The following is a 25,591-nucleotide window of genomic DNA, read 5'->3' as shown; positions in this document are numbered from 1 at the left end:
TGACTCACCTGGGGTGATCGAGAAGTGTTCCGCCTGCCATCTCGACTCCCAGACGGACCCCCCCAGCACCGATCGGCCGTGTGTCCTCTCCGACCACAGCTGGTGCAGGGGGGTCTCCTCCTCCGATACTCCTAGGCGCGGCCCCTCCCAACTCCATCGGGATGGGAGCCGGGGTGCTGGGTGGTGGAACGCACAGGACCCTCTCCGAACGCCCGCGGGCAGCCAGCAGATTATCCAGTCGGATGGACATGTCAATTAGCTCATCAAGGGAAAGAGCGGTGTCCCGACACGCTAGCTCCCTGCGGACGTCCTCCCGGAGACTACACCGGTAGTGGTCAATAAGGGCCCTGTCGTTCCACCCTGATCCCGCGGCCAAGGTCCGGAACTCCAGCGCGTAATCCTGTGCACTCCTCTTCTCCTGCCTAAGATGGAATAGTCTCTCACCCGCCGCTCGGCCCTCTGGGGGGTGGTCAAACACGGCACGAAAACGACGGGTAAACTCTGGGTAGTGCTCCTTCGCTGAGTCCGGGCCATTCCAGACTGAGTTGGCCCACTCCAGAGCACGACCCGTTAGGCAGGAGACGAGGACACTCACCCTCTCCGCTCCCGAGGGAGTGGGGCGAACGGTGGCCAGGTATAGTTCCAGTTGGAGTAAGAACCCCTGACACCCCGCCGCCGCTCCATCATAATCCCTCGGGAGCGTAAGACGGAGCGCGCTGGAGCCGGGGAATGGAGAGTCCTGAGGGGGGGGAGCCGAAGGTGGAGAGGAGCCCACTCCTCTCCCATCGCTCCATTCTCTCCATCATTTGGTCCATGGCTGATCCGATCCGAAGGAGGACGGTGGTGTGGTGGAGAACCCGTTCCTCCATCGATGGGAGAGGGTTGGCTGCTGCTCCTGCTGACTCCATTTCTCTAGGTGCGGGATTCTGTAACGCTCTGGGTGTCGGGGGGTGTGAAGTCAGACGCAGGAACAACAGAGAGTTCAATACGGTGCTTTTAATGCACAACCGGCAAACAAATGTCCATACGGACTTACTGGGTGTCACAAACAAATGTCCCAACTACGTAAGACAAAACCCAGTCCAAAATACATTTGTTAAACGGGAAAAACAAATACGTTCATCCACTCCCGAATCCAAAACTACAAATGAACAATCCCGCACAAAGAAGCGTACGGGCTGGCTGACTAATAAAGCCACACTAATTAGCAATCACCTAAACACAGGTGTAACAAATAAACACATAAGGAGGGGGAGGAAAAAGAGTCAGTGGCAGCTAGTAGGCCGGTGACGACGACCGCCGAGCGCCACCCGAACGGGAAGGAGAGCCTGCCTCGGTTGAAGTCGTGACAGTTCCACTGACATGCCAGAGAGGTTCCAGGTGTGTATACTTCTATAGGATGCGTCCCAAATGGCACTCGGACCCATAGAGCTCTGGTCAAATATAGGGCACTATATAGGGAATAGGGTGCCATTTGGAACACAATCACAGTCATAGGGACATGTGAGCACGTGAAATTCACCTATAACTGTTATGGGCTTGACTCTGTAGCCCAGTGCTATTCAAACTATTTCTTCAGTCAGAATTTCTGGGGACCACATTCTTTTCACAATAATTTTGTGTGACCCCACACCACCCCAAATATAATGACACAACCTTAAAATCGGCACACTTTGATGTTCACATCAACAAATAACCTTAAATTCAAAACATTTTAATCTCTTATCAAAATGAAAAAAAAATAAATAAATCCCCCCCTCAAAAAAAGTATATATATATATATATACAGTGGGGAGAACAAGTATTTGATACACTGCCGATTTTGCAGGTTTTCCTACTTACAAAGCATGTAGAGGTCTGTAATTTTTATCATAGGTACACTTTAACTGTGAGAGACGGAATCTAAAACAAAAATCCAGAAAATCACATTGTATGATTTTTAAGTAATTAATTTGCATTTTATTGCATGACATAAGTATTTGATACATCAGAAAAGCAGAACATAATATTTGGTACAGAAACCTTTGTTTGCAATTACAGAGATCATACGTTTCCTGTAGTTCTTGACCAGGTTTGCACACACTGCAGCAGGGATTTTGGCCCACTCCTCCATACAGACCTTCTCCAGATCCTTCAGGTTTCGGGGCTGTCGCTGGGCAATACGGACTTTCAACTCCCTCCAAAGATTTTCTATTGGGTTCAGGTCTGGAGACTGGCTAGGCCACTCCAGGACCTTGAGATGCTTATTATGGAGCCACTCCTTAATTGCCCTGGCTGTGTGTTTCGGGTCGTTGTCATGCTGGAAGACCCAGCCACGACCCATCTTCAATGCTCTTACTGAGGGAAGGAGGTTGTTGGCCAAGATCTCGCGATACATGGCCCCATCCATCCTCCCCTCAATACGGTGCAGTCGTCCTGTCCCCTTTGGAGAAAAGCAGCCCCAAAGAATAATGTTTCCACCTCCATGCTTCACGGTTGGGATGGTGTTCTTGGGGTTGTACTCATCCTTCTTCTTCCTCCAAACACGGCGAGTGGAGTTTAGACCAAAAAGCTCTATTTTTGTCTCATCAGACCACATGACCTTCTCCCATTCCTCCTTTGGATCATCCAGATGGTCATTGGCAAACTTCAGACGGGCCTGGACATGTGCTGGCTTGAGCAGGGGGACCTTGCGTGCGCTGCAGGATTTTTAATCCATGACGGCGTAGTGTGTTACTAATGGTTTTCTTTGAGACTGTGGTCCCAGCTCTCTTCAGGTCATTGACCAGGTCCTGCCGTGTAGTTCTGGGCTGATCCCTCACCTTCCTCATGATCATTGATGCCCCACGAGGTGAGATCTTGCATGGAGCCCCAGACCGAGGGTGATTGACCGTCATCTTGAACTTCTTCCATTTTCTAATAATTGCGCCAACAGTTGTTGCCTTCTCACCAAGCTGCTTGCCTATTGTCCTGTAGCCCATCCCAGCCTTGTGCAGGTCTACAATTCTATCCCTGATGTCCTTACACAGCTCTCTGGTCTTGGCCATTGTGGAGAGGTTGGAGTCGGTTTGATTGAGTGTGTGGACAGGTGTCTTTTATACAGGTAACGAGTTTGAATAGGTGCAGTTAATACAGGTAATGAGTGGAGAACAGGAGGGCTTCTTAAAGAAAAACTAACAGGTCTGTGAGAGCCGGAATTCTTACTGGTTGGTAGGTGATCAAATACTTATGTCATGCAATAAAATGCAAATTAATTACTTAAAAATCATACAATGTGCTTTTCTGGATTTTTGTTTTAGATTCCGTCTCTCACAGTTAAAGTGTACCTATGATAAAAATTACAGACCTCTACATGCTTTGTAAGTAGGAAAACCTGCAAAATCGGCAGTGTATCAAATACTTGTTCTCCCCACTGTATATATACAGTACCAGTCAAAAGTTTGGACACTTACTCACTCAAGGGTTTATTTAAATGTTTACTAAGAGTGTGTAAAGCTGTAATCAAGGCAAAGGGTGGCTACTTTGAAGAATCTCAACTATACAGTATATTTTGATTTGTTTAACACTTTTATGTTTACTACATGATTCCATTTGTGTTATTTAATAGTTTAGATGTCTTCACTGTTATTCTACAATGTAGAAAATAGTAAAAATAAAGAAAGTAGGTGTGTCCAAACTTTTGACTGGTGCTGTACTTATTTCATTTTTTGGGTCGACCTCACTGTAGTTCCCCCACGACCCCGACTTTGAATACCATTGACTTTGAATACCATTGACTTTGAATAACATTGACTTTGAATACCACTGCTGTAGCCCATACCCTTTTCTATGTGTGTAGTCTTGTTGTTTTTAGTTGCGCTCCACTTGTGTGAAGCCTGCAGAGGATGATGAGCTGGAACAGGAGGCTGAGTGGATCTATAGGAATGCCTTCTCTACTCTCACCATCTCCATGCAGATAGTGAGGATATTTTAGCTGGGTCTCATAAGACAATTAGTTAAAGCTGATGCTACAGTCTACAGTGCATTCGGAAAGTATTCAGACCCCTTAACTTTTTCCACATTTTTGTTACTTTACAGACCTTTTTCTAAAATGGATTAAATTGGTTTAAATTGGTACTCAGTACTTTGTTGAAGCACATTTGGCATCGATTGCAGGCTCGACTCTTCTTGGGTATGACGCTACAAGCTTGGCACACCTGCATTTGGGGAGTTTCTCCCATTCTTCTCTGCAGATCCTCTCAATCTCTGTCAGGTTGGATGTGGAGCGTTGCTGCACAGCTATTTTCAGGTCTCTCCAGAGATGTTAGATCAGGTTCAAGTCCGGGCTCTGGCTGGGCCATTCAAGGACATTCAGAGACTTGTCCCGAAGCCACTACTGCGTTGTCCTGTTGGAAAGTACATCTTAACCCCAGTCTGAGGTCCTGAGCGCTCTGGAGCAGGTTTTCATCAAGGATCTCTCTGTACCTTGCTCCATTCATTTTACCCTCGATCCTGACTAGTCTCCCAGTCCCTGCCGCTGAAAAACATCCCCACAGCATGATGATGCCACCACCATGCATCACCGTGAGGATGGTATTGGACAGGTGATGAGCGGTGCCTGGTTTCCTCCAGACGTGACGCTTTGAATTCAGGCCAAAGAGTTCAATCTTGGTTTCATCAGACCAGGGAATCTTGTTTCTCATGGTCTGAGTCCTTTAGATGTCTTTTGGCAAACTCCAAGCGGGCTGTCATGTGCCTTTTACTGAGGAGTGGCTTCCGTCTGGACATTCTACCATAAAGCCCTGATTAGTGGAGTGCTGCAGAGATGGTTGTCCTTCTGGCAGGCTCCCATCTCCACAGAGGAACTAGAGCTCTGTCAGAGCTTGGGGCCCTTCTCCCCCGATTGCTGAGTTTGGCCGAGCAGCCAGCTCTAGGAAGAGTCTTGGTTGTTCCAAACTTCTTCCATTTAAGAATGATGGAGGCCAAAGAGTTCAATCTGAGAGGCCACTGTTTTCTTGATGACCTTCAATGCTGCAGGAAGGCTTTGGTACCCCTCCCCAGATCTGTGCCTATGCACAATCCTGTCTCAGAGCTCTACGGACAATTCCTTAGACCTCATGGCTTGGTTTTGCTCTGACATGCACTGTCAACTGTGGGACCTTATATCGACAGGTGTGTGCCTTTCCAAATCATGTCCAATCTATTGAATTGTAGAAACTTTGAGTTGTAGAAACATTTCAAGGATGATCATTGGAAGCAGGATGTACCTGAGCCAAATATAGAGTGTAACAGCAAATGGTCTGAATACTTATGTAAATAAGGTATTTCAGATTTTTCTAAAAACCTGTTTTCACTTTGTCATTATGGGGCATTGTGTGTAAATAGATGAGGAAAAACATGTATTTATTCCATTTTAGAATAAGGCTGTAGGTCTGTTTTTAAAATGCTTGTGTTTTTTAAATCAAATATTCTGTGTTTTCAGGAGAACACAGACTATTTGGACAGAGGTCCAGCCACTACATTCAGCAGAAAAGGCCCCAGCACCATCCAGAAGATTAAAGAGGCTTTGAATTTCATGAGAAACCAACACTTTGAGGTATTACACAGTTCCTCTATCACTGTAGGTAATGTTGAGTTCTTCCATATCTGTAACGAAAGTCGTCGGGAGGAGAAGAGGACCAAGGTGCAGCGTGGTAAGTGTTCATATTTTAATCAATCAACTGAACACTGAACAAAACAACAAAAACGACAAACGAACAGTTCTGTAAGGTGACGACACACAAAACAGAAAACAACTACCCACAAACACAGGTGGGAACAGGCTACCTAAGTATGGTTCTCAATCAGAGACAATGATAGACAGCTGCCTCTGATTGGGAACCATACCAGGCCAAACACATAGAAATACAAAACAAGGACAACATAGAACACCAGACATAGAATGCCCACCCAAACTCACGCCCACCCAAACTATCACAGTTAGTTAATACAACTGTCTTTGTTGTTTCACCTCAAGGTTCCGTTCATAGCGTTCTACAGGAAAGAGTATGTGGAACCTGAACTCAATATCAATGATCTGTGGAAAGTTTGGCAGTGGGATGAGAAGGTAATATGCTGTAGCATTGGATTTTTGTTAACTTCATCCCTTAATTTATTCTCTCTGTTTAATTCATGTTTAATCTGGGACTTTCTTTCCTCCTCAGTGGACCGAGCTGAAAACCCGCAAACAGAACCTGAGACACCTGTTCCAGAAGATGCAGGGATACCAGTTTGAACAGATCTCAGCAGACCCAGATAAGCCACTGGCTGATGGCATTCGACCATTAGACACTTCAGATTTAGAGAGGTAAGGCTTGTCATGTCCAACATGTTTGTAAATAAGCCTTGCCTGAGCCAGAATGGCCCATAGGGCAGGAGCCTATCTCCTGTTTCTGTAGTGTGAGGCACCTTGATGTACAAGTACACCACCTGGACAGTACGCTAGTCATGTTATGACACCTTTATTATCTTTGTTGTATCAGAATGCTGACCTGATTATGTTTGTCTGACAAGGCTGAAGGATGTCCAGTCTAGTGATGAACTGGACGACGTCTACAACCATTTCCTGCTGTACTATGGCCGGGATATCCCAAATATGCAGAATGCAGCCAGGTCCAGCAAGAAGAAGCTGAAGAAGATCAAAGAAGTGGATGAAGATGGTACGATTTAGATTATATATTGTAAGATTGTGAAAGCACAGTGGATCTTTGCCATTATCAGGGTAATTATCATGTCTTCTGTTTGCAGGTAATGAGCAGGAAGTAGTAGAGGAGGAGGAAGAGGAAGAAGAGGAGCAGCCGAAGGGGCCGGACCTGAAGCTTGCATCTCGCAGGGATATGTACAGCATCTGCCAGGGTGCAGGACTGGGTGAGTGCTTTATCATGTGTGTCCAGTAGGTGTCACTATCAGCACCTTTTACAAACAGATTTGTGTGCCATACATCTTCAGGTCTATACAGTTAGCTCGTGATAATACAAAACTTGCTAAGTAATGTGCGATTGAAAAACTGTGACTAGTGTACTTAAACAGAGTTTTCCATTCGAAGTGCACTTGCTGTATCATGAGCCGACTATATTTGCAACAGTTTTTGAGTCCACCATTTAAAGTGTTCTCATCAGATGGCCTAGCCAAGAAGTTTGGTCTGACTCCAGAGCAGTTTGGAGAGAACCTACGTGACAGTTACCAGCGTCACGAGACGGAGCAGTTTCCTGCTGAGCCAATGGAGCTGGCTAAGGACTACATCTGCAGGTTAACCAGCAACACATTATTGCACTGTATACAGAATACATTTTCATATAAAGATAACCCAACCATTTTAGCAGTAACAGGGGTGGGGTTGAGAGGTGAATATTTAAACTTGTGGCACCATTTGAGATGCAAACCTATACCTTCCACAATATTAATAATAGTATGTTCTCTCTGCCTGTGCAGCCAGTTCAGCACAGCAGAGGCAGTACTGGAGGGGACTCGCTACATGGTCGCCATGCAGATCGCTCGGGAGCCTCTAGTCAGACATGTGCTCCAACAGACATTCCAGGAGAGAGCCAAGATCAACATCAAACCCACCAAGAAGGGAAAGAAGGTATACACCATCTATTTGCAAATCACGGTAACTTTCTAAGAATTCCCAGGTTTTCCAGAAATCTTGGTTGGAAGATTCCTGCAATCAGGAGTGAATAAGCAAGAAGTCCTTTATCTTTCTACCAGCAATTCCTGGAAAACCTGGGAATTTGGGGGAAATTACTGCAATTTTGCAACCCTATTCTGCAATTACCACCACTTCTTTGTTGGTTGTATTAGTGGTTTATTTAGGTCTTTCATGGGATATACAGTACTTTCAGAGGCGTCAGGTAGCTTAGCGGTTCGATCTTTGGGACTGTAACTGCAAGGTTGCTTGTTCGAATTCCTGATCTGGCAAGGTGGAAAAATCTGCCGTTCTGCCCTTGAGCAAGGCCGTTAACCCCAACACAGAGATTCAGAGGGGTTGGGTTAAATGTGCAAGACACATTTTGGTTGAATGTATTGAGTTGTGCAACTGACTAGGTATCCCCTTTCCCCATTCATACCCCTTGACTTATTTCACATTTTGTTGTTACATTCTGAATTCAAAATTGACAACGCAACGCTTGAATGGCTTCAGAACAGGAATGTGAAAGTCCTTGAGTGGCCCAGCCAAAGCCCAGTCTAGAAACAAAATCAATTGAATAAATTTTGAATTCAGGCTGTAACACATCCAAATGTGGAATAGGTCAAGGGGTATGAATACTTTCTGAAGAGATTAGTTTATATTGTATAGAAAAAACACATTTAACAAGTTATGTCTTTTCATTGACTCATATTTTTACATTTTAGTTATTTAGCAGACACTCTTATCCAGAGTGACTTACAGTTAGTGGATATATGAATATGTCATTTTCTAGTTTAGAGTACTCTACCATACATGTATCTGGTCTAATCTCTCCTGTAGGATGTGAATGAGGCCCATTATGGCTTCTCCTTTAAATACCTGAAAAACAAGCCTGTAAAGGAGCCGAATGGAGACCAGTTCCTCAAGATGTTGCAGGCAGAGGAAGAGGTCCTGCTCACCATTAACATCTGTATTGACCTGATTGGAGTGAAGGGGTGAGGTCTTGTTATTATAACATTGTGTAATAACATATTAATAACATTATAGTCTGCATCCCAAATGGCACCATATTCACTCAATAGTGCACTACGCTCTGGTCAAATGGAGTGCATTATGTAGGGAATATGGTGCCATTTGCGACGATGCCGCTGAGTTTTGTGTAATAACATATTAATGATGTGTAATAACATTAATAACATATTAATAACACGTAATAACATGTTCCAAAATGTGCTCTGTTTACATGTATACTGTCCTGAGTCAGTCAAGTATCCATGATATCACTATGTTTGTTGAGCAGGTACGGAGGTGACCAGGCGTACTATGAAGAGATAAAGCAGTTTTACTACAGAGATGAGTTCAGCCACCAGGTTCAGGAGTGGAACAGACAGCGCACTCTGGCCATCGAGCGCTCCCTCAAACAGTTCCTTTACCCGCAGATGGCGAAAGAGCTGAAGAACAAACTTATTGCAGAAGCAAAGGAGAACATCATCAAGGTACCCCCCCCCCCCCCCACACACACACACCCAAGGAGGAGGATACATTTTCTGCAGCAACTTCCATTATTATCTCAACATTTCATTCGATTTTTCTTCTTCTTTTCATTACGTTGATGTGACGCCGTTGCTACTGTGGTATTGATTACTTATTTTCTTATTCCGGTATTGACTTTCCAAAGCAGGCGGCACAGAGCATTGATGTATGTTGAGCCTGCTACAGTGTTGTGATAGTGGTTGCCCGCCCCTCAGGCCTGCAGCAGGAAGCTGTTTAACTGGCTGAAGGTGGCGCCCTATCGGCCCGACCAACAAGTGGAGGAGGAGGAGGACAAGGAGCTCATGTCTGAGGCCCAGGGCAAAGGGATCCACGTGCTGGGAATGGCCTTCTCATCCAGCAGGTAGGCTACTGCACACTGTCTCTGACTTCACTTTGGTGTGTCCCAAATGGCACCCTATTCCCTATGTAGTGCACTACTTTTGACTAGACTCTTTGGGCTCTTGGCAAAAGTAGTTCACCATATAGGGAATAAAGGGTTTAACTTCAGTAAATTGTCTTTACCACTTTTACAGTCAGCTAAATGTAATGACTTATTTATTTAATGTGTTTGTGACCATAGAATTAGGAATTAGAATACAATAATGGACTGGACCTAATTATGGTGGGATAAAGGTCAGCCATTTTGGTCAGGGAGTTGTTCAACCATGGTTTGCCAGTGCTGTGATAAAATATGTATGTTTCTTAGCAAGATAGCCAGCAAGTTTTAAAGGAATGATTCCATAAATTTTTCAAATGAACTGCCAATATACCAACATTGCAATCAATCAATATATGTGGTAAAGAGGTCAATGGAACACAGACCGTGGTGGATAGAAGGACAACGGATTGGCACACATTCAACAAATCTGATCAACAAAGTGGATATTTGTCAAATCCAGCCCACAATGTCCAATTTGGATATACAGTACATTACCAAAAGTATGTGGACACATGCTCATCGAACATCTCATTCCAAAATCATGGGCATTAATATGGAGTTGGTCCCCCTTTGCTGCTATAACAGCCTCCACTCTTCTGGGAAGGCTTTCCACTAGATGTTGGAACATTGCTGTGGGAACTTGCTTCCATTCAGCCACAAGAACATTAGTGAGGTCGTGCACTGATTTTGGCCGATTAGGCCTGGCTCGCAGTCGACGTTCCAATTCATCCCAAAGTGGTTCGATGGGGTTGATATCAGGGCTCTGTGCAGGCCAGTCAAGTTCTTCCACACCAATCTCGACAAACAATTTCTGTATGGACCTCGCTTTGTGCACGGGTGCATTGTCATGTTGAAACAGGAAAGGGCCTTCCCCAAACTATTGCACGAAGTTGGAAGCACAGAATCGTCTAGAACGTCATTGTATGCTGTAGCGTTAAGTTTTCCTTCACTGGAATTAAGGGGCCTAGCCCGAACCATGAAGAACACTCCCAGACCATCGTTCCTCCTCCATCAAACTTTAGTTGGCACTAGGCATTCGGGCAGGTAGTGTTCTCCTAGCATTTGCCAAACACAGATTAGTCCGTTGGACTGCCAGATGGTGAAGCGTGATTCATCACTCCAGAGAACGCGTTTCCACTGCTCCAGAGTCTAATGGCGGCCAGCTTTACACTACTCCAGCCAACGCTTGGCATTACTCATGGTGATCGTAGGCTTGTGTGCAGCTGCTTGTCCATGAAAACTAATTTCATGACTCTCCCGACGAACAGTTATTGTGCTGACGTTGCTTCCAGAGGCAGTTTGGAACTCGGTAGTGAGTGTTGCAACCGAGGACAGACGATTTTTACTCACTTCAGCACTCGGCAGTCCCGTTCTGTGAGCTTGTGTGGCCTACCACTTTGCGGCTGAGCTAGTGTTGCTATTTTTGCCACTTCACAATAACAATAACAATAACAAAGCTCATCACTAAGCTAAAGATCCTGGGACTAAAAACCTCCCTCTGCAACTGGATCCTGGACTTCCTGACGGGCCGCCCCCAGGTGGTAAGGGTAGGTAACAACACATCCGCCACGCTAATCCTCAACACGGGGGCCCCTGAGGTGTGCGTGCTCAGTCCCCTCCTGTACTCCCTGTTCACTCATGACTGTATGGCCAGGCACGACTCCAACACCATCATTAAGTTTGCCGATGACACAACAGTGGTAGGCCTGATCACCAACAACAACGAGACAGCCTATAGAGAGGAGGTCAGAGAACTGGCCGTGTGGTGCCAGGGCAACAACCTCTCCCTCAACATGATCAAGACAAAGGAGATGATTGTAGACTACAGGAAAGGAGGACTGAGCATGCGCCCATTTTCATCGACAGGGCTGTAGTGGAGCAGGTTGAGAGCGTCAAGTTCCTTGGTGTCCACATCACCAACAAACTAACATGATCCAAGCACACCAAGACAGTCGTGAAGAGGGCACGACAAAACCTATTCCCCCTCAGGAGACTGAAAAGATTTGGCATGGTGCTCATATCCTCAAAAGGTTCTACAGCTGCACATTGAGAGCATCCTGACTGGTTGCATCACTGCCTGGTATGACAACTGCTCGGCCTACGACCGCAAGGCACTACAAAGGGTAGTGCGTACGGAACAGTACATCACTGGGGCCAAGCTTCCTGCCATCCAGGACCTCTATCTATGTCAAAGACACCAGCGGTTGTCAAAGGCGGTTTACAAATACTCCAGCCACCCTAGTCACCCTAGTCATAGACTGTTCTCTCAGCTACCGCATGGCAAGCTGTACCAGAAAGCCAAGTCTAGGTCCAAGAGGCTTCTCAACAGCTTCTACTCCCAAGCTATAAGACTCCTGAACATCTAATCAAATGGCCACCCAGACTATTTGCATTGCCCCCCCCCCCCCCCCCCCCACCCTCTTTAACTCTGCTACTACTCTCTGTTTATTATCTATTCATAGTCACTTTAATAACTCTACCTACATGTACATATTACCTCAATTACCTTGACCAACCGGTACCCTCGCACATTGACTCTGTACCGGTACCCCCTGTATATAGCCTCGCTATTGCTATTTTACTGCTGCTCTTTAATTATTTGTTACTTTTATTTCTTATTTTAAGTATTTTTCTTAAACTGCATTGTTGGTTCAGGGCATGTTAGTAAGCATTTCACGGTAAGGTTTGTTATATTTGGAGCATGTGACAAATAACAATTGATTTGATTTGACTTACAGTTGACCAGGGCAGCTCTAGCAGGGCTGAAATTTTACAAACTGACTTGTTGGAAGGGTGGCATCCTATGATGGTGCCACATTGAAAGTCACAGAGCTGTTCAATATAGGGAAATCTACTGCCAATGTTTTTCTATGGAGGTTGCATGGCTGTGTGCTCGATTTTATACACCTGTCATCAACGAGTGTGGCTGAAATAGCCGAATCTACTAAAGGGATGTCCACATACTTTTGTATACAGTATATAATGCATTAACATTTAGAAGTAGTTCCTTCTCAGGTTTAGGAGAGTTGAGTGACTGCTATGCTAACTCCCGTTACCCCCACGGCATCTTTCACCCTACGTGTTGCCATGGTATTTTCATTATTTTGGTAGAGTTACAATGACCTCTTTACCACATGTATGCAGTCAATCCACAGCCATACCCTGGCTGAAATCAGTTGATGATAGGACTTTTAAATGCAGCAAGTATAATATAATATCACTCAAAGTTTTCCAAAGTCAATACTTTGTAGAGACAATTTTTGCAGCAATTACTGCAGCAAGTATCTTGGGTTATGTTTCTATAAGCTTGGCACATCTAGCCAATGGGATTTTTGCCCATTCTTCAAGGCAAAACTGCTCCAGCTCCTTCAAGTTGGATGGGTTCTGCTGGTTTACAGCAATCTTTAAGTCATACCACAGATTCTCAATTGGATTGAGGTCTGGGCTTTGATTAGGCTATTCCAATACATTTAAATGTTTCCCCTTAAACCACTTGAGTGTTGCTTTAGAAGTATGCTTAGAGTCATTGTCCTGCTGGAAGGCGAACCTCCGTCCCAGTATCAAATCTCTGGAAGACTGAAACAGGTTTCCCTCAAGAATTTCCCTGTATTTTGCGCCATCCATCATTCCTTTAATTCGGACCAGTTTCCCAGTCCCTGCCGATGAAAAACATCCCCACAGCATGATGCTGCTACCACCATGCTTCACTGTGATGATGGTGTTCTCGGGGTGATGAGAGGTGCGTTTTCCTTGATGGCCAAAAAGCTCAAATTTAGTCTCATCTGACCAGAGTACCTTCTTCCATATGTGTGGGGAGTCTCCCACATGCCTATTGGCTAACGCCAAACGTGTTTGCTTACTTTTTTCTTTAAGCAATGGCTTTTTTTCTGGCCACTCTTCCCTAAAGCCCAGCTCTGTGAAGTGTACGGCTTAAAGTGGTCCTGTGGACAGATGCTCCCATCTCCGCTGTGGAGCTTTGCAGCTCCTTCAGGGTTATCTTTGGTCTCTTTGCTGCCTCTCTGATTAATGCCCTCCTTGCCCAGTTTTGGTGGGCAGCCCTCTCTTGGCAGGTTTGTTGTGGTGTCATATTCTTTACATTTTTTAATAATGGATTTAATGGTGCTCCGTGGGATGTTCAAAGTTTTGGATATTTTTTTATAACCCAACCCTGATCTGTACTTCTCCACAACTTTGTCCCTCCTTGGTCTTCATGGTGCTGCTTACTTGGTGGTACCCCTTGCTTAGTGGTGTTGCAGACTCTGGGGCCTTTCAGAACAGGTGTATATATACTGAGATCATGTGACAGATCATGTGACACTTAGATTGCACACAGGTGACTGAAGGTAATTGGTTGCACCAAATCTTATTTAGGTGCTTCATAGCAAAGGGGGTGAATACATATGCACGCACCACTTTTACGTTTTACATTTGTTAAATGTTTTTGAAACAAGTTATTTTTTTCATTTCATTTCACCAATTTGGACTATTTTGTGTATGTCCATTGCATGAAATCCAAATAGAAATCCATTTCAATTACAGGTTGTAATGCAACAAAATAGAAAAAACGCCAAGGGGGATGAATACTTTTGCAAGACACTGTACATATATTTTAGAGGCTATTTACACAGAAAATTGGTATAAAACTGTATTAATAATTATATGACAATATTTTAGGTTGACAATAATTCTATTACACATTTTTTTATATATCACATGCCTTTCTTTAATTTTAATGCATAAGTATAATCAGGATTATGCCTCTACTGCCATTCATTTCAATTAGACTGGTTTGGATTTCTCCCTGGCCAATATGGCTGTAATTTGCACCCCATTCTGGAACTTTGAGGGTTTAAGACATGGCCCCTCTAGTAATTTAATACGATTTCTGTGTTTATGACTTAGTTATTATTCACTGCAAACCTCTTTGTCCGCAGAGACACCCGTGTTCTGTGCCCTGGTGAACGGTGACGGAGAGGTGGGGGATTTCCTCAGGCTTCCTTACTTCCTGAAGAGGAGGAACGCATGGAGGGAGGATGAAAGGAAGAAAAAGGTATTTATGAAACCAAACCAAGTGTGCGTCCTAAATGGCACCCTATTTATATTGACATTTTAGTCATTTAGCAGACGCTCTTATCCAGAGCGACTTCCAGTAGTGAGTGCCTACTGGTAAAATGTTGTGCGCTATGTAGGGAATAGTGTCCATTTGGGACACAGGGCAAGAGTTTTGACGAAGCTCAGATAACCATACCATCCAATGTTGACTAATATTTGTCCATGTTCTAATATTTGTCCTACCATACCTTTAGATCCACGATATTGAAACCCTGAAGAAGTTTCTGAACAGCAAGAAGCCTCACATCATCGCTATAGCTGGGGAGAACAGGTTTGCAACCCTCTCCTGCTTGCTTTCACCCGTGGCCTTCTTAGACTGCTGTTTGAAGAAGGTTACTAACATGACTGAGGATGTATTCCAAACTGCATCCTATTCCCTATATAGGGTACTACTTGGGTGCCATTTAGGACTTATCCTGAATGTTTGTAACGTTCCTTCCTCCACTCCTTGTGCAGGGATGCCCCGATGGTGATTGAGGACATTAAACGCACTGCCAGTGAGCTGGAGCAGGAGTCCTCCTTCCCCACCATTGGGGTGGAGCTGGTTGACAATGAACTGGCCATGCTCTACATGAACAGCAAGAAGTCAGAGGTCAAGTCCTGCCCTCTTTTCCCTAAACATGTTTTTTTTATTCTCACAAGACAAACATTTCCTCATCTCAATTTGTTCTACATTGGATGTATTCTACATACTGTACCTCCCAAAACTCTCTGAGTGGTCCACAATGCGGTTTTAAATCTGTAATGTGTATTGCCAATGACTGTAATATTGTGGAGTGAGTGACACTTCAATTGATTTTCTCTTAACTCTACATATTTTTCTATTTCTCCAATCCACAGGCAGATTTCCGGGACTACCCCCCTCTCCTGAGACAGGCTGTGTCTGTGGCCAGGAAGATCCAGGACCCCCTAGTGGAGTATGCTCAGGTGTGCAGCAGTGACGATGACATCCTCTGCCTCAAGTTGCACCCTTTGCAGGTACTAATGACATCATCCAGAATGAGTTCCTAATAGGGCTCTGATCAAAAGTAGCGCACTATATAGTGACTAGGGTCCCATTCAGGACGCAACCCCTGTCTCCATTTGGCCAGGCATGGTTGGGAGATCATCATCACCTAGCGGCGGCTCTGATGAAAACACACAGGTGGTTTACAGAGATCCTTTAGAAACCCCTTTCTTGAACTGCATTGTTGGTTGAGGGCTTGTAAGTAAGCATTTCACGGTAAGGTCTACACCTGTTGTATTCGGCGCATGTGACAAATACATTTTGATTTGATTTGTAACAAACCATTTTTTATAAAATCATGAAAGTGGCCATTTTAGGCCCTTTTTAGACCTACTGTATCCGTGAACCATACATGATACAGACAACATCTTGGTGTCATTATACTCCTAACATTGTGCTCTAAAATATGGAGTATTGCTACATTCTGAAATACAATTTTACATGTGAATTTATTAAACATAACTATTCATATTTATGTCTCAAAAGTACCCTTTTTGATTTTGTTCATTTTTAGACAGATTGTTTTAAACAATATACTCTACAAGTGCATCACATTTCCAGAGTGCGTTAAAGTTATGATACATTTTATGAGCACCGCCAACACAGTGAATGGGAAAATGGATTCGAAGAGAACTTCCTCTGCTGGTGACTTGCTGAATGTGCAATCCTACAGGAGGGCTGTGATTGGTTAATGACCTAGAATGTCAATGTATAAAATGGATAATTTCTTCAAAAGTAGCAGAGAGCCCACTTTTAAAAGGTTATGTGTTTGACAAGTATATTGTTCCAAACACCAAGATGTTGTCTGTAACATGTATGGTTCACTGACCATAGGGTCTTACAGGAGGCAGGTATAGCTCTTAAAATGCACTAAAATGGTTCTAAAAAAATATTTGTGATGCAAATGTAAAAAGTGTGTTAAACATCTTTCCACCCAATTAAGTTTTTATGTGAGAATTCCCCCAAAAATCTGTGATAACATACATATTTTCGGGCAATGCTGGCATGGAATCTCCCAAATGCAGAAGTGTAGTTGACGGTACATGATAATCATAGTCTGGTTTGAATCAAAGTCTGTGAATCAATGTGCCTGTAAAGAGTGAGTCTGACTGTTCTCTGTCTGCCTCCCACACAGGAGCATGTAGTGAAGGAGGACCTGCTGAATGCTCTGTACTGTGAGTTTATCAACCGGGTGAATGAAGTGGGTGTGGATGACACCCAGAGCCTGTTGCAGTACGTCTGTGGCCTGGGGCCCAGGAAGGGATCCCACCTGCTCAGGGTAAGACATAGATCACTTGAGGCATCTAGATTGCCAACATGTTAATACAATGTAATTACAGTGTTACTACACATATATAAGAGAAACACTATACCAAGTGTTACCAGATAGAATTGATCAATATACAGTAGCAGTATGTACCTATATGTTTTTATTATTACAGTATCTTAGAATAATTCAGTACTCTACTGCAAACTTTTTCACTCAGGCCCCCTTCCAGCATTGTGGAACATCCCGTGCCCCCCCTCTGGACACACGCGCCCACCACGTCTATTTCTATGGGTGCAAGCACTGTTCATGACACAAACGGTTCACACCCCTCTTGTTGGCGGAGAGAACTTTTTGCAGGTTTAAAGGTCATTTTCATGCAAATCTATACATTTTGCCATGCCTAATGTGTATTCATGTGATATCTGAGTGACTCAAACATTACAACAAAGTCTATGAGCTAAAAAATGTTGCTAAAAACGTTACCTGACATAGGCTAGTTGATCAACTGGACATTTCTGACAAGTTATAAATAGCTCTCTAAGGTATGCAATGACAGACATGACAAGAGAAAAACTGATGATGCACTTCCCAATTTCTAAATTGCACTATATTACAACCCTATAGTTTGGGAACCACTGCTCTACTGTACTGACTTCTGAACAGATACATTTGCATGTACATTTATCCCTCTGTTTCCAGATCCTGAGGCAAAATAACACTCGTCTGGAGAACCGCACTCAGCACACTCGTCTGGAGAATCGCACTCAGCTGGTCGCCATGTGTCACATGGGCCCCAAGGTCTTCATCAACTGTGCTGGTTTCATCAAGATTGACACAGCTTCTCTGGGAGATAGGTCAGTCTCAGAACATTGGGCATGGTCATTCATACAATAGTGCAGAAAATACCTGAGACTAAAAAACATATTTCTATTCGAAATTCAACTCATAATAGAAACAGTGAATAACTTGACAAAAGTACTTTTGTTGACATCATCACACAGCCAATTCACTAAATAACTGAATCATTGACATCAAGTGTCTCTCCCTACCTGCAGTACTGACTCCTATATTGAGGTTCTGGACGGGTCGTGGGTGCACCCAGAGATCTATGAGTGGGCCAGGAAGATGGCCGTGGACGCTCTGGAGTACGATGAGTCAGCGGAGGACGCCAACCCGGCCGGAGCACTGGAAGAGATCCTGGAAAACCCGGAGCGGCTCAAAGACCTGGACTTGGATGCCTTCGCTGAGAAGCTGGAAAGACAGGTCAGTGTGGGAGATGTAGGCTGTCTCAGAAGTAGTGCACTATATAGGGAATAGGGTGCCATTTGTAACACACCCGTTGTCCTACTCTGGGTGGTTATGAAGAGCTTGCATACTCTTGCATACTCCTCCTGATCTGAGGACATTGTAGTGCTCACTGTTTGAAACTCTCTGTGTCCACAGGGTTATGGTAACAAGGGCATCACCCTGTATGACATCCGTGCTGAGCTGAGCTGCAGGTACAAAGACCTGAGGTCCACCTACAGAGGACCTAACACAGAGGAGATCTTTAACCTGCTCACCAAGGAGACACCAGAGACCTTCTACATCGGTCCGTAATGTTCCTTCTCAACCAGGGCATTATTGATATCTCTTTCAAAGTGATGTGTTAATACGCACAGGGGGGTGCAGGGAGTCACAGCCCCAAAGTTGACATAGTAGAAAACATGTATAAATCCTTTACTGGAATCTCAACACTGTCTGTCCTGTCCTGCCTCTTTAGGTAAGCTTATTACCAGTGTGGTGACAGGCATTGCTCACCGGCGCCCCCAGGGGGAGAGTTATGACTAGGCCATAAGGAATGATGAGACAGGTCTGTGGCAGTGTCCTTTCTGTCAGCAGGACAACTTCCCTGAGCTCAGCGAGGTGAGAATCATATATGCTCCATATTCTGCTGCAATCTATACTGACAGTCAATCTGAAGAGTGGTGTGTTATGGGTTTTAAATTCCTAGATTATTATTTGTTGCTATATTTATATTGGCCACAGCTGTCTTTTTGATCAACAAAGTCTGACATAGCCTCTGGTCTCTCTGGCAGGTGTGGAATCATTTTGACAGTGGCTTCCTGCCCTGGCCAAGCTATTGGGGTCCGCTGTCGCATGGACAATGGAGTCTTTATCCCCACCAAGTTCCTCAGTGAAGCACCCTGAAGAAAGGGTTAAGGTATCACGGTAGTTTCCCCAAAAATATATCTCAATTCCAGTATAACTAATAGTCATATAACACTTTAACTTGAACCTGCTGTAGGTGGGCATGACAGTGCACTGCAGGATCATGAAGATTGACATTGAGAAGCTCAGTGTGGATCTGACCTGTCGGACGTCAGACCTGTCGGATAAGAACAACGACTGGAAGCTTCCCAAGGACACCTACTACGACTTTGACACTGAGACAGAGGATGTGAAGCAGGAGGAGGAGGCCGAGAAGAAACAGCAGAGAACAAGTGTGTACCTGTCTGAAATCGCTAGATGGAGAACATAGCTGGAGTTGATAAATGGATCAAATGACATTTTGGATTCATCTTTTATTATTGGTTGATTGTGGTAATGGTAGTAAGAGTAGTTTTTGGGCCGGTTTCCAGGAATAATGTCCTGGAATGTCCTGGAATAAGAAGCATGTTCATTGGAGATTCGCCATTTAAAGTGTTTTTTACTCCAAGGCTATGCTACGTGTGTCTGGGAAACCAGCCCTAATAATATAATACCAAACCCTAAATACAGATTACCACTCCCTATAGCCTACATTAAGAGGGTGATAGCCCACCCATCGTTCCATAACATCAACTTCAAGCAGGCAGAGAAGATGATGGAGTCCATGGACCAGGGAGATGTGATCATCAGGCCCAGTAGTAAGGGAGAGAACCACCTGACTGTTACTTGGAAGGTTGCTGATAGCATCTACCAGCACATTGACGTACGAGAGGAGGGCATAGAGAACGCCTTCAGCCTGGGACATACCCTGTGGATCAACACTGAGGTCAGCTCCATTCACAGGCTTCTTCATTATGAAGCAGTATATGCCTGTATAAATAGAAATATGTGGATCCAAAATGGCACCCTTTCCCTGTATAATCCACAGAAGTAGTGCACGATGTAGGGAATAGGGCGCCATTTGGCACGATACCAATGTTTCACTTTTTTAGTAGGTTGTGTGACCTTTTTCTCAGGAATTTGAAGATCTGGATGAAATCACAGCCAGATACGTTCAACCAATTGCTGCGTTTGCTCGCGATCTGCTTGGTCACAAGTATTTTCAAGAATGCAATGGTGGAGACCGAAAGGTAGGAACAAGGATATACTTTCTTTCAATTCACAGTATCATTGTGTATGGATATGTTTTTATGTGTGCATCAGTCTATCTGCCAGTTTGTGTGTGTTTGAGAGAGAGGGGGAATAAGAGATACAGAGACAGATGGGATAGAAACCTTCAATTTTCTTCAATTGATCATCAGCTGCCGTCCCTGTTTTTTGAATTGCAGAAAATGGAGGAGGTCTTGGTGAAAAGCAAGAAGGAGAAGCCTACATTCATCCCCTACTATGTGTCTGCCTGTAGAGAGCTGCCAGGGAAGTTTCTGCTCGGTTACCAGCCCGGCGCAAAGCCAAGGTTCCCACAGGACTGCCAACCACACCTCCTACTGCCTTTGTCATTTAAATCAACACCCATTCATAGGATGCATGAATTTGCATAGAAATACAAATGCTGGAGATGCGCTTGGCTTAATTTTTTTCCATGTGCAATTGACACGCTAAATAGAAAAGCTATGGTGTTTGAAATGGAACTGCCCCACCCAAACCCAAACACAGAATGTGTGTCAAGACAGTTGGGGAAGCATGAAGTGCCTGTTTGCCTCTGCCGCTGTTGCCTGCCAAAAGCAAGAGTAATTATTGGTGCTTGCTTAGAGACATGACAGAACATGAACATAAACATTAACTCTTACTTACCTCTCTCACTCGCTCAGGAGGGTTTGTCACATTATCCACAGTAATCATCACTGTTCAGTGAACCTTCATAAATACAGTAATGTGGTGTTGTAATGTCACATAATGTACAGTTCATTAGGAAAGTATTCAGACCCCTTGACTTTTTCCACATTTTGTTACGTTACAGCCCTATTCTAAAATGGATAAAATATATTTTTTCCTTCATCAATCTATACACAATACCCCATAATGACAAAGCGAAAACAGAAATACCTTATTTACATAACTATTCAGACCCTTTACTATGAGACTCAAAATTGAGCTCAGGTGCATCCTGTTTCCATTGATCATCCTTGAGATGTTTCTTCAACTTGATTGGAGTATATAAGGTCCCACAGTTGACAGTGCATGTCAGAGCAAAAACCAAGCCATGAGGTCGAAGGAATTGTACATAGAGCTCCAAGACAGGATTGTGTCGAGGCACAGATCTGGGGAAGGGTACCAAAAAATGTCTGCAGCACTGAAGGTCCCCAAGAAAACAGTGGCCTCCATCATTCTTAAATGGAAGAAGTTTGGAAACACCAAGAGTGTAGAGCTGGCCGCCCAGTCAAACTGAGCAATAGGGGGAGAAGGGCCTTGGTCAGGGAGGTGACCAAGAACCCGATGGTCACTCTGACAGAGCTCCAGAGTTCCTCTGTGGAGATGGGAGAACCTTCCAGATGGACAACCATCTCTACAGCACTCCACCAATCAGGCCTTTATGGTATAGTGGCCAGACGTAGCCACTCCTCAGTAAAAGGCACATGACAGCCCGCTTGGAGTTTGCCAAAAGGCACCTAAAGGGCTCTCAGACCATGAAAAACAAGATTCTCTGGCCTGATGAAAACAAGATTGAACTTGTAACGTCTGGAGGAAACCTGGCACCATCCCTACGGTAAAGCATGGTGGTGGCAGCATCATGCTGTGGGGATGTTTTTCAGCGGCAGGGACTGGGAGAATAGTCAGGATCGATGGAAAGATGAACGGAGCAATGTACAGAGATCCTTGATTAAAAGGACCTCAGACTGGGGCGAAGGTTCACCTTCTAACAGGACAATGACCCTAAGCACACATCCAAGACAACGCAGGAGTGGCTTCGGGTCTCTAAATGTCCTTGAGTGGCCCAGCCAGAGCCCGGACTTGAACCCAATTGAACATCTCTGGAGAGACCTGAAAATAGCTGTTCAGCAATGCACCCCATCCAACCTGACAGAGCTGGAGAGGATCTGCATGAAGAATGGGAGAAACTCCCCAAATACAGGTGTGCCAAGCTTGTAGCGTCATACCCAAGAAGTCTCAAGGCTGTAATCACTGCCAAAGATGCTTCAACAAAGTATGGAGTAAAGGAGGGGGATTTCTAAATTTGCAAGAATTTGTTATTATGGGGTATTATGTGAAGATTGATGAGGAGGAGGGAAAAAACGATTTAATCCATTTTAGAATAAGGCTGTAACGGAAAGAAATGTGGAAAAGGTCAAGGGTTCTTAATACTTTCTGAATGCACTGTAGTGTTATTGTTAGAATGTCAATCAGAATGTCATGACATTTCTCTGGCATGCAGGGTTGAGTTTGTGACTGTCACGCCTGAGGGGTTCAGATACAGAGGACACATCTTTCCCACAGTCAATGGAATTTTCCAATGGTTCAAAGACCATTTCCAGGATCCAGTGGCAGGTCAGAGCATATACAGAATGCTGCCTTAGAAATGCCTCACAGTTAAACATACAGTCCAGGGTAATCATGCTCTAATGACAGATTCACTTCTGTTATCTGATTTTTGGTATTTCTCCTACAGGTATTACTCCCAGCAGCAGCAGTAGAACACGAACCCCAGCCTCTATCAATGCCACGCCAGCCAATATTAACATTGCAGGTCAGTTTAGAGCCGGGATGATACTAGTATCTCCATATTTTTTCCATGGCAAAAATGAAAACACAAAGCAGATCTTACTCTTTGGTCCTTTAAAAACCGGCTGTATGTAAAATACCGTGTGATATAGCTAGAAAAATAAATACATGTGACTCTGGATGACAACATGATGTTTGTTTCCAACATCAGGGCTGTTTTCCTAAAGAACTTATATCCGCTTTGTGTTTTGTTTCTTGCCACGATACTAACGAGTATCGTGATAGTGGTATCGTCCAGGCCCTAGGTCAGTTACTGTGTATACTTACTCCCCAGGATCTCTATGGCTATAATATACTGTATGTTACCTCAATTGGTTTTTATCATTTCATGCATCCTAAGGTTGGAATCATCAACATTTTAAGGACTTTTAAGAAGCAGTTTCTCTGTTTAATCTTCTAATGTATAAAGTTGTATGTGTTGTGTATGCCCTATGTCTCTGTCACTCAGATCTGACTCGTGCAGTGAACACCCTCCCTCAGAACATGTTCAGTGTTCAGTGCCATTGCCGCGGTAACGGGCCAGGGCCAGAACCCCAACACCACACCTTCCCGGGTGGGCATCCAGCCAGTACGGCTACACTGGGGACAGCAGCGGTGGCGGGGGCAGCAGCAGCACCTATCACGTACGTTTGGAATACACAGACGCTTACTGTATATCTGAATGTCATCACGAAAACTTTTTGAGTTTCATCTCTATCAGTTTTTCATGTTTCTGTTCAACATGAGCCCTTCTTTTTTCTGTCCCAGGTGTTTGCCACACCAGCTCAGCAGCCCATTGCTACTCCCCTTCTGACGCCCAACTATTCATACACCACCCCCACCCCCAGCCAGCAGCAGACTATCACCACGCCGCAGTACACCAGCAGCACTCCCCAGTCCTCACACGGCTCACAAGGACGTGGACACCGCCCTTCCTCCTCCACACCAACATCATCATCCTCTTCCCGCCACCACAGGACACCAACACCAAAGTAAGTCACTTCTCAAAACTAACTCTTAGACAGAATTATCCAAATAGAGAAACTATTTAAATTTGGGTAATTCAAATGGAGAGACTATGGTCCATGTATGTAGCTGGGCACTTAGAGAGGATTTCTTACAGAAGTTTCCAACCGCAGATAACTTAGCTCTAATTATTCAGGAAGCATACAACTGCTAGATTGCGAGTGAGTAAGTAAATAGTGAGTTATCTTCTCTCCATGCTCCCAACCCTCAGGGCAACTTCCCACACAGCAGTGGACTGGGGCAAGATGGCCGAGCAGTGGCTCCAGGAGAAAGAGGCAGAGCGCAAGAAGACGAGGCCCAGAATGACCCCACGACCTTCTCCCAGCCCCATGATTGAGAGCACGCCTATGTCCCTCGCTGGAGACGCCACACCGCTGCTGGATGAGATGGATCGCTAGGTCCAGAGGAGACTTTCTTTCTCCTGATCCCACTGTTACTCACCCCTACTGTACTGTATATGAACTGGACTCATTATACACTGCTCAAAAAAATAAAGGGAACACTTAAACAACACAATGTAACTCCAAGTCAATCACACTTCTGTGAAATCAAACTGTCCACTTAGGAAGCAACACTGATTGACAATAAATTTCACATGCTGTTGTGCAAATGGAATAGACAAAAGGTGGAAATTATAGGCAATTAGCAAGACACCCCCAATAAAGGAGTGATTCTGCAGGTGGTGACCACAGACCACTTCTCAGTGCACATTTGTGGCCTGCTGGAGGTCATTTTGCAGGGCTCTGGCAGTGCTCCTCCTTGCACAAAGGCGGAGGTAGCGGTCCTGCTGCTGGGTTGTTGCCCTCCTACGGCCTCCTCCACGTCTCCTGATGTACTGGCCTGTCTCCTGGTAGCGCCTCCATGCTCTGGACACTACGCTGACAGACACAGCAAACCTTCTTGCCACAGCTCGCATTGATGTGCCATCCTGGATGAGCTGCACTACCTGAGCCACTTGTGTGGGTTGTAGACTCCGTCTCATGCTACCACTAGAGTGAAAGCACCGCCAGCATTCAAAAGTGACCAAAACATCAGCCAGGAAGCATAGGAACCGCCTGCAGAATCACTCCTTTATTGGGGGTGTCTTGCTAATTGCCTATAATTTCCACCTTTTGTCTATTCCATTTGCACAACAGCATGTGAAATTTATTGTCAATCAGTGTTGCTTCCTAAGTGGACAGTTTGATTTCACAGAAGTGTGATTGACTTGGAGTTACATTGTGTTGTTTAAGTGTTCCCTTTATTTTTTTGAGCAGTGTATAATACTGCATACACTTCACTGCTTCAGTGGGTCACATTGAAGGATAAGAAGATGGTGACCAACATGGATGACTGAATTGCACATGGAAAATGTATTTGATAACAGTGGTTTGTTTCAAATTCACCTAAAGAAGATGGTTGTAAATGTTGACTATCACTTCTTTGGTAGCACTGTTCCTCTTGCAATTTTTGTGGAATGTACTGGAAACAATGACAACTGCATGCCTTCTTTAAACCAGGTTTTAAGCGTATTAACTTCAAATGCATGTGATGCAACAAAAACCAATGAAAACTATGTATTTCTGAATCACACCCGAGGTTACTGTAACATGCTATATGAATATTAACCATCTCTCAGTAGGGGTTTGAAAAGGCAATTTCTAGTACCATGTATATTATATCTACTGTATATTATTTTATCTTTGTCACATGGGT

At 44.4% G+C, this 25,591-nt stretch overlaps 1 pseudogene; it reads left to right on the top strand.

Annotated features, from left to right (window-relative positions):
• Window positions 1–24,943, top strand: part of LOC139548795 (transcription elongation factor SPT6-like) — a 31,691-nt pseudogene extending 6,748 nt beyond the window's left edge.
• Window positions 24,944–25,591: the final 648 nt, after the last annotated feature.

Source organism: Salvelinus alpinus, chromosome 22 (genome assembly GCF_045679555.1).
Source record: "Salvelinus alpinus chromosome 22, SLU_Salpinus.1, whole genome shotgun sequence".
Taxonomy (NCBI): domain Eukaryota; kingdom Metazoa; phylum Chordata; class Actinopteri; order Salmoniformes; family Salmonidae; genus Salvelinus; species Salvelinus alpinus.
Note: the sequence above shows the minus strand (reverse complement) of the source record. Positions and strands in the feature narration are given on the sequence as shown.